At 39.9% G+C, this 10,625-nt stretch overlaps 1 pseudogene; it reads right to left on the bottom strand.

Moving 5' to 3' along the window:
* Positions 1-8,885: 8,885 nt before the first annotated feature.
* On the bottom strand, positions 8,886-9,478 carry LOC101426994 (high mobility group protein B1 pseudogene; annotated as a pseudogene).
* Between the last annotated feature and the right edge of the window lie 1,147 nt (positions 9,479-10,625).

Below are 10,625 nucleotides of genomic sequence, written 5' to 3'. Positions count from 1 at the left end.
TCCGCCTACTACATGGGAGGTCCGCGGTTCAAACCCCAGGCCTCCTTGACCTGTGTGGAGCTGGCCCATGTGCAGTGTTGATGTGTGCAAGGAGTGCCATGCCTCACAGGGGTGTCCCCATGTAGGGAAGCCCCACGCGCAAGGAGCACGCCCCTTAAGGAGAACCACCCAGCACGAAAGAAGGTCCAGCCTTCCCAGGAGTGGCGCCGCACACACAGAGAGCTAGCTGATGAAGCAAGATGATGCAACAACAACAACAACAACAACAAAAAGAGACACAGATTCCAGGTGCCTCTGACAAGGATACAAGCAAACACAGAAGATCACATAGCGAATGGACACAGAGAGCAGACAAGGGGTGGGGGGGACAAATAATAATTTTTTAAAATTAAATCTTTTTAAAAAGTAAATAAAGAAAAGAAAACTGCAAGATCACTAAAAAGTTATCAGAATGGAAGGTTAGACTTGCTTTCTTCTTAATTATCAGCTAGCCAAATCCCATTAACTTGAGAAGCTTCTTCACAGCAGGTACACTTGCATCTTTGAAGTCCATGAGACAGCATTTTCTCAAATGGCTCCACCCAGGAACAGAAAGCTTTGGGAATCATCAGGCTAACAAGCTTCATATCCCAGAGGTGACCAGGGTCTCTCCCTATAAAACTGGCAATTCCAAAGTTAAGAGCAACGCTATCTTGAAGAAAAACCACAATAAAATTACTAGCACAGCTCATTAATAGCAATAACAATAATAAAAACCTTTACCCAGCATTAACTGTGTGCCAGACATTAGGCTAAATACTCCAAAGACATTCCTTCATTTAGTGCTCAGAACAGTCTGTGGAGTAGACATCAATAGAAGGCCCACTTCCAGCTCTAAAAAGAATAACCTAGCCTGGCCAATACAAAAATAATAAATTTTTTAAATATTTGCAGGAGGGGGGACAACAAAACCATAAGGGCTAAGGTCCAGAGAAGCTCCACAGTTTTCAGATCAAGAAGCTTTCTGTTTGTTTGTGGATGATAGTGCTTTGTTAGTATCTAATTGGTAGGGAGCAGTTGAAGGGAGGGACCTTAGCAAAGTAATGAGGAGCAGATACAACCACTTATAAACTAGAGAATGGCTAACAGCTTAGTGTTAACAGAATGGAAAGTCTGAAACAGGGAGAAGCTGGAAATGTGGGTGAAGAGGCTAGTCAAGACCCGTTCATGGTGGATCTTCTACGCTAGGGGTTCTTAACCTTTTTTGGTCCACAGACCCCTTTGCCAGTCAGGTGGAAACCACAGGCCCCTTCTCATAATGTAGCAGCAGATAGTTTTATGACACTCAACTAGCGTAGGGTCTAACAAGTACTGTAATTTCAAAGTATAGATGAACGTAAGCGATTTTTCAAGATATGTAACAGCTGTAATATGACATGAAATGAATGCTACTGTAATTTATTGCATACATTCATAAGTGAAGGAAATGGCTAGGTTTCAGTTAGAGGTCAGAGCAAATAAAGATAAGTTGATTTTTTTTTCAATTCAAGCTCACAGATCCCCTGAAATCTTTTGGTGGACCCCTTAGGGGTCCATGGACCCTGGTTAAGAACACTTGTTCTAAATCTATGATTCCTCTTAATGTAGGTGCCACCAAAGTTTTATGCCCTGTGAATGAGCTCTGTCTTACCATAAGGGCAAGGGGGACCTTAAGAATTTCAAGCAAGGAAGAGCTTCAGCCAGATTTTCCTGTTGGCTGTATAGAAAATTCAGGTGAAAAAGACAAACTGGCAGTTCTTTCAATGGAGGGAAATAAGGCAGGTCTGAAGTTGATCAGTGGTATTAGGAATTAAAGAGTAGAGATGGACAGTGTAAGTATTTAGATTTGTGGATATTGGGGAGTAGAAGAGAGGTAGGATGCAGAGATATTTCCCAATCTCAAGGCTGGCACTTGGCCCACTTGCAAATATGTCTGTCAACTCTCCAGAGCTCATTTTATTCCAGTCTTTCCACTCTAGCATCTCGATCCCTCCACCAATACAAGGAAGCATATGGTAAACACTCAAAAATGCTTTTGAATAGTTCAATGAATGGAATAATTAATTGATTAATCACTCTGCTGAGTAAATTGCAGCTGAACATAAGTACACTTCTTTTTTTTTTTTTTTTTTTGCCGGAATGGGAAGGGTGGAGGCAGATGAGGAGATTCTGTTTCAGGTTATTGTGGCTAAAATTAAATATTTATGGCTTTCTCTGTTGTTGCATAAAGGGTTTTATCCTGGGCTTGCAAGTAGGCGGGGCAGGGATTTACTCCCTCTTTTGTAAGGAACAAGATAGACTTGCCCCAGGCAGCCTGGCCTCCCTGTCTGTCAAGCCCCTGGAGCCAAGGAACCTGGATTTGAACTCTCCCCGCAAGAGACCTGGGAGGGAAAAGTCCAAGGACAGTCCTTGGGGGCAAAGGTGGTGTTTAGGTATCTCAGATTATTTTAAAGGCTCTCATTTTTATCAGTTTGGTCTCAAGTGATACTGAATCGTGTAATCATTGAATTTTAGACTATCTGAAAGCCTACTCTTTTTTTTTTTTTTCCTTAAATGGGTGAGGAAAATGAGGCCGGGAGGTTGACTTGCCCCAGGTCGCAAAGCTAGTTAGTGAGGGAACAAAGCCTAAACTCTAGGGTCAGAGTCACAAAGATTTTTCATCGCCTAAGAGAAAATGCTGTATAGTAAGGTGAAAGCTGCTCTGAGTAATAAAAAACGGTAGGGCCCCTAGTGTTCTTTATTCTGTGAGCCTTGCAAAACCTACAGTGCTCCAGAGTTGCAGAGACAGGAAAAAGCCAAGGTTTGAGTGACTCTATGCACATCTGTGTCTGGAGAGTGACTCTGTTCTCTATTATTTCGATTTGAACAGAGTTTACTGTGGTTTTGTTTTTCCATTGTATAAATTACAGACAATCTGGAAAATTGGTTACCTAAAGGAGGTGACCCAGAGTTGACCATTGGGAAACATTTGGGTGTACTCCCATTTAGTATTTTTCTATTGCTATATGCTTTTAGATCTATAAAGACTGCAGAGGTAATCTCAACTAGCACCATCATTTTACAGATAAGGAAACTAAGGCCTAAGTAAGTAAGCGACAGGGACATGATCCCTTACTCCTCCACTGGCGGGCAAGGACCAGAGTCATAGAACCTTTGAGTGAGAAGGAAACATAAACGATTCTACCTCCTCCCTAATGCCCAGGAATGCCCAGGCACAGCGAGGAACAAACTGTGGCTACTTTCCTTGCTGAAGGGCTGGCTGGGCTGGTCCTTACCTGCCAGCTGATAGTGCTACCAGATTTTGACTAGTTCTTGCTGCAGAAATGAATTTCAAGAGCCCGTCAGGTGAGTTAGGCCAGTAATTTATTCAGGTAGGGAGGGAAGAGAAATGGGCCAAGGAAAAAAGGAAGGGGCTGAAAGTGATAAAGCAGACTGATTTACAGACTACAATTCCCCATTAAAGATTATAAATGCCCAGGTTTTACTTGCGTGGTGACCATGGCAGGGGAAAAATGGTGAGAGCTGTGTGTAGAAGGCAGGAACAAGGGTCCAAAGGTGAGAGGGAGTAAGTTGCCTGCTTTATGAACCGTTAATTATTCCACTATTTTGCTAATGGCATAGAAGTTCCAGCTGTTTGCTGTTTTGATTGATTACCCCGCCCATCAATCCCCCATGAGGGCCCAATGATAAAGTCCTTGGGGATTATCCGGGGCTTCTCCTGGCTTCCGGAGGAAATCTTGTGAGTGGCAGAATCTTGGGGAGGGTCTTCCAGCAGCCATCTTGGGATTTTTGATGCCTGCATGGACTTCTTACTAGGTTCCAGATCCATCCATTGATTCCCTCTATTACTAGTCAGCTTCAACAGAAGAGACAGAGAGTGTGGATGGTAAGAGTACAGTTCCCTCTTGTCATGTAAAACTTGTCACAGTCTCTTTCCTTCACTTTAAACTCAGGTAAAATTTTTAAATGTTAGAGGAAACCTATTCTACCCACTCCTGCAAAGGAAAAAGCCCTGAAATATGTGCCAGGATTTATTCCCAACATAATTTTTCAGTAGCCTCATAAAAATAATTTTTAGCAAATACAGGCTAATCAATAGATGATTAGGAAGACAGTTTGGTAACAATCAGAGAAAACTGATTGGCTCCTAACAGCAATGGAAACTCATAGACTTACTTTTGCATACAGTTTGTTCAACAAGAAGAATATTTAAAGCAAGTGTGCTCAAATTGTGAGGGTCTATTGAGTGACTTCAGGACTGTACATCTTACAATCAAAAACGACATTAAACAATTGGGTAGGAAAATCAGACAGGAAAAATTTTAGTATACATATCTGGGGGGGAAACGTGTTTGTGTGTGTATGTATATTACATGCTCCTCATTAAAATTTCCCTGGAAGGAGATGCTAAAGTTTTTAGCAAGCAACAGATGGCAAAGAGAATTTAATTGTATATTGGCCATTATTAGTAATTTAATATGTGGAAAATGTCATTGGTACTCTTTTTTATTTAAAATGTTTCCTTTAATGCTTTGTTTTAATGAAGGTAGAAATTACGCCAAGATTTTATATAGGTTCATGCAAAGTTTACATCCCCCTCTTATTTTGACTAATGAGGTCTTATGTTCCTCAACTGTAATTTAATCATCAAAGTTGTAGAAGGGATATCCCACAAGTAAAATACAGGCATACCTCAGAGATACTGTGGGTTCAGTTCCAGCACCCCATTATAAAGTGAGTCACATGAATTTTTTGGTTTCCTGGTGCATATAAAAGTTATGTTTATACTGTATTGTAGTCTATTAAGTTGCAATAGCATCATGTCTTAAAAAGCAATGTATACACCTTAATTTAAAAATAATGTATTGCTAAAAAATGCTAACCATCATCTAAGCCTTCAGTATGTCATAATCTTGCTGGTGGAGGGTCTTGTTCCAGTGTTGTTGGTTCCTGCCTGATTAGGATGGTGGTTGCTGAAGATTGGGTGGCTATGGCAATTTCTTAAAAAAAAGACAACAATGAAATTTGCCACATCGATTGACTCACAAAAAATTTCTCTGTAGTACGTGATGTTGTTTGATAACAATTTACCCACAGTAGAACAGAATAAGAGAATATATGCTAAATGCCTTCACATAAGACTTGGCATAGAGTGTGCCCACAAATAACCTGGCTCTTTTTAAAATATCTATTTTGTCGTTTATGATACTGTGTAGAATCTTAGAAAAGCCTCTTAATACTGTTAATAAAAGAATCTCCCCAAAGGTACCTACCTACAATTAAAAAAAAAATTTTATCAGCTTCCTATTACAAAGAGGCAAGCAAAAGAGAGCAAGCACACATTTGTATTAGTCTTTCCTTGGTTATTACTGTTGTTGATGCAGTGGTACAAGAGAGGAAAAGCCAGGCCTCAAATTAAGCACAGGCCCTTCTATTATCTATAGCCTAATCCTCCCAGCCTCTGTAAACTGAGCCTGGAAAAGACTGAAACAGAGCAGTCAGAGCAGCTCTCTGTCCTGGCTCAAGACCAGCAGTCCCTGAACCTCAGAGACCCAAAGCCAGGGTCAGAGCTGGCACAATAGTTACTGGGAAACCCTTGTCAAGTGATGCTGGCTAGGGAAGCTCAAAACAGAGGGGTTTGACTTTTCAAGGATGTTGGAAAAATAGAACTATGTGGTCTCACAGACATTTGGGGGGTTGCATGTTCAATCTCTTCCTAAATCTCAGGACCATGGATAAACATAGTAGAGTCAACTACATTGATTACACTTCAGATAAGGCAATAAGCATCTCAGTGATGGTTTCCAAAGTTGAAAAACACAACTAATAACATAAAGACTTTTAAAATTCCTATCACAGACTGGTTTATATAGCATCAACCATTCAGGCAAAAATGGGGAAAAAAATGGGAACAGACGTAGCTCAAGTGGTTGAGCACCTCCTTCTCATATACAAGGTCCCAGGTTTGATCTCCAGTACTTCCTAAAAACAAAACAAGCAAACAAACAAGAAAACCAACTCTCACTGGGGAGTGAATGCAGCTCAGTGGTTGAGTACCTGCTTCCCATGTATGAGGTCCTGGGTTCAGTCCCTGGTACCTTCTATAAAACCAAAAATAAAAAACAAACAAAACACCAAAAGAGCCAAAGTATCCAAAGTATTGTTAAGTCACTTAAATCTAAATATCAAGATGTTGAGTACCCTAAACTCCAACATGGAATAATGTTTATTGTTTAAATATTCACTACCCAAAGTGCTTAGAATTTTTTTTTCAGTTTTGTTTTTAAAAACTGCTTCTAAAACCACTGACATCTTATCCAAAATGCCTGAAAAAAATAAATAGAAGTGCTGTCTATTATTTGGTCTGGCAACCTCAGAGTTTGGCTAATGTCATTTGACATAAAGCTGTCTGTGGACAGTTACTCCATGCTAGCCCAGGTCTAAGAGAATCCCAGAGAAAGGGACATGGCATCTTTTGTGGAGATAATATATCAGCTTTCTCAAACAATCTTTGGTAAATGCCATGCATCAACTGAGCTGTGAAAACGAAAAGAAGCTTGTGAGATGAATCAAGTATTCAGCCACTCAACAATCCTTTACTTAGTAGAAACTATCTCTGGAAAGGTTCTGAAAATGCAGGAAAAAAACAGAGTATAATCTTTGCTCCTTCCCAGTGCCCACTCTGTAAAGGTTATGATAAATAACTATAGGAGAAGGATAGGTGACACGAGAGCACTGTGGACTGGTGAGAAGAGCTCTTGTTCCTGAATTATGCAAACTCAAAATCCAGATTCTTCTTTAAAAATAAGGAAAACCTTTAAGCTCAGTTTCCTTATTTGTGAAAATGATGATGAAATACCTAATTTATCATTTTATAACAAGTCCTGAAACATGTCTAGTACATTGTAGGCCTCAATAAGTTGTGATTATTATCTATCACTTAAATCTCAAAAGGATTTAAGGACCACTACAGTGGTCTCTAAGAATGTCACTTTAAGCAGAGCGAACAGTTTATGAAAAAATAAAAATATGAGGTAGGAACAAAGCTGCACCTGTGCAGTCACACAGAGTCCCAACCTCGAGAGACCCCTGAGCTTGGTTTAATGCTCAACTGTCACCATCTTGAAACTCTTTGTAACTTTTTAAATTTGAGACCCAATATTTTCATTTTTTAAAAAACCTCTGCAATTATTAGTTAATTAGTATTATCCAGGACTCAGATATTCAGCATTCCTCCTGAAATCATACAAAATGCAAATTGAGAGAATCTGAAAGTCAAAATATTATAACAAAACAATACTCCATCACAAAAGTGTGAAAATTACAAGCACTATTTTAACACACTGGCACTTTACAAGAATGATAATCTCAAAAACCACAAAATAGCCAATTGTTCCCTAAACTGCTAAGCAGGTAAAAATGACCCTAAATAATGAGTTTGGGTTTTATAAAGAAAAATCAAATTCGAATAAATTTTATAGCTAGTACTGAGATGCAAAGTTCAAGTGTCTTCTTTCCTTCTGTCTATTTCATCCACAAAGGGGTAAACCACAATACATGAAAAAATACCCTACTGTAAATGTGGCACCATCGTTTCAAAAGCTGACCCAATTAAATAAAAATATTTAATTATAATGAAGAATCTCAAGTTCCTAAACAGTCTATATTTAGATGAATTAAAAAAGACATTGACAGCCAGCACTTTCATAGAGACCTTGGTGGGAGTAACATCAACAGAATTTAATAACGGTTTTGTATTTTAAGTTTCTGCTTTTGGAGATACATTCTCAGATCTTCTTTAATGTGGGAACTGCATATATAACTGCCATTACATAATAATAGGAGTTAGAGATTGTAGAGCCTCATGTAAAGATTAAAATGTACCTTTCTATTAGTCTTTCCAGGGCAGGCTTATAGAATGTTTGACTCTCATAATCCCATTCTGTAAAGAGATTGGTTACTCTTCACTTTGTACATGTGGTAACTGGGCTATGCAAAGTTTGATATTAACTGTTCTAGGATTTTGAGTTTCAGATATGGGTGAAAACTTCTTTTTAAACAAATCAATTTTATTGATGCATATTAATAAGGTATTCAGTTCATCTTAAGTGTACAATCAGTGGCATTTGGCATAATCACATAGTTGTGCATTCATCACTTTAATCATTAGAGCATTTTCATTATTTCAATAATACTACTAATAAAAAACAGGAAAACAAACAAGAAAATTCTTCACCTCTCAATGTCTCTGTTTCCGCTACTTCAATTTTTATTACCTGTCACAAGTGTGCACAAGAAAGTTTTTCATCAGTGATCTGTATGAAAGGATGAACACCATCATGATATCATGTGATCCAAAACTGGCAAAAACAAAAGACCAACTTCCCCTCAAGAAAAATAATTTCAGACCTATGAAAAGGACAATACCAATTTTAAAAATTGTATTTACTTAGAGACATTCAGAATGTCAATGAAACAGCTGGAACTTTTTTCCCCGCAATTATAGTGTGGTATTCAATTAGCAGAATGGCAATTATTTCAGATAAGCTGCATCAGAGATGACTGAAGAGAAAAAACTGCCATCCCCATATATAACTAATTTGTGCTGTGCACCAACAAGAACCTGCTTTAAACTTCCATGCCAATTTACAACCCCCAGAGTGTACCAGGCAAGTTTGGGGCTATTGAGAAGACCACCAGGACAGGGCTAGCTAAAGACACATTTGGTAGTGTGTTAACTATGCAAAAAAAGAAACTATACAGTTTCAAAACAAATCTTACAGAGGCTTACATTTCAATATTTTTCTTTAGAAGGAGTGAGTTGTGTACAGGGGGATTAAATGCTTTATCAAGGGAAAAAAACTGCACTAGAGCCAACAATATTCATCATCCTCTTCTTCATCGTCTTCTTCATCTCCCTCCTCTTTCTTCTTTTCTTGCTTTTTCAGCCTTGACAACTCCTTTGTGCCACATCAGGCTTTCCTTGAGCTCGGTATGCAGCAATATCCTGCTCATATTTCTCCTTCAGCTTAGCAGCTTTCTTTTCATAAAGCTGCTTGTCATCCACCTCTCTTCCAACTTCTTGGTAACATTGCCAATGGAGAAGCCAGGATGCTCACATTTCATTTTTGGGTGATACTCAGAACAAAACAAGAAAAAGACTGAAGAAAGCCTCTTGGGTGCATTGGGATCCTTGAACTTTTTTTTGTTTCCCCTTTAGGAGGGATATAGGTTTTCATTTCTCTTTCATAACAGGCCTTGTCAGCCTTGGTCATGTCTTCAAAATTTCCTTTCTTTTTAGCAGACATGGTCTTCCACCTCTCTGAGCACTTCTTAGAAAACTCTGAAGAGTTGACTGAAACATCTGGGTGCTCCTTCTTGTGCTCCTTCCGGCAGTTTGCACTAAGAATGCATATGATGACATTTTGCCTCTTGGCTTCTTAGGATATCCTTTGCCCATGTCTACTTATTTTTTGTCCACAAGGCTCATAGTCTTCCAGCACCCACCCAGAATTCACTTGCCCCCCAGCACTGCCTCAATGGTGCTCACTGTACTGCCATGACTGTCCATATTTTCATTTTGCACTGGGCCTTCCAAATCATTTAGCTCCCCTTGGGAAGAAGCATGGCATTTTCAGAGAATTCCAAGTAGATGGCAAGCATAGGTGCTTGGAGGAAAATGATATGATATGAGGTTAAAAAAAATGAAAAGAACCAGATGAAGGATCCAACACTGCAACTAAGAAATTTAGAAATTGTTCTATAGGTAGTGTGGTGATATTGAGGGATTTTAAAGGTGAAATGGCGTGGCGTTTTACTGTTAAAAAGATCAGTCCAGTGGTTTATAGAGAATGTACTGAAGGAGTTAACTACTGTGGAAGGGCGATCAATGAGGTGACTACCACAGCAGTCCAGTTAAGGAAGTAGGAAGGCTTGAATGAAACAGCACCCCTAGGAAAGAGGACGGGACAGGCAAGAGGTAGAAACAATAGGACTCAGTGGCCCATTGGATGTGGGGGATAAGGGAGGAGACTGCATGGCTACTAGGGCTCTGGCTTGTGCCAATAACCAAAATAGATATACCTGGAGGGGGAGCAAATTTTGAAAGAAAGATATTCAGTTTGGGAACATGTTGGGCTATCTATGGGTTTTCTTTTTTTTTTTTTTTAAAGATTTATTTATTTATTTAATTTCCCCCCCTCCCCTGGTTGTCTGTTCTTGGTGTCTATTTGCTGCGTCTTGTTTCTTTGTCCGCTTCTGTTGTCGTCAGCGGCACGGGAAGTGTGGGCGGCGCCATTCCTGGGCAGGCTGCTCTTTCTTTTCACGCTGGGCAGCTTTCCTCACGGGCGCACTCCTTGCGCGTGGGGCTCCCCCACGCGGGGGACACCCTTGCGTGGCAAGGCACTCCTTGCGCGCATCAGCGCTGCACATGGCCAGCTCCACACGGGTCAAGGAGGCCCAGGGTTTGAACCGCGGACCTCCCATATGGTAGACGGACGCCCTAACCACTGGGCCAAAGTCCGTTTCCCTATCTATGGGTTTTCTAAGTCAAGAAGTCTACTAAGTGAATTAGAATTTAAGAAGAGAGAGATCTGCGATGGATGGAG

The sequence above is a fragment of the Dasypus novemcinctus genome, chromosome 5, assembly GCF_030445035.2.
Source record: "Dasypus novemcinctus isolate mDasNov1 chromosome 5, mDasNov1.1.hap2, whole genome shotgun sequence".
NCBI classification, from domain to species: domain Eukaryota; kingdom Metazoa; phylum Chordata; class Mammalia; order Cingulata; family Dasypodidae; genus Dasypus; species Dasypus novemcinctus.
Note: the sequence above shows the minus strand (reverse complement) of the source record. Positions and strands in the feature narration are given on the sequence as shown.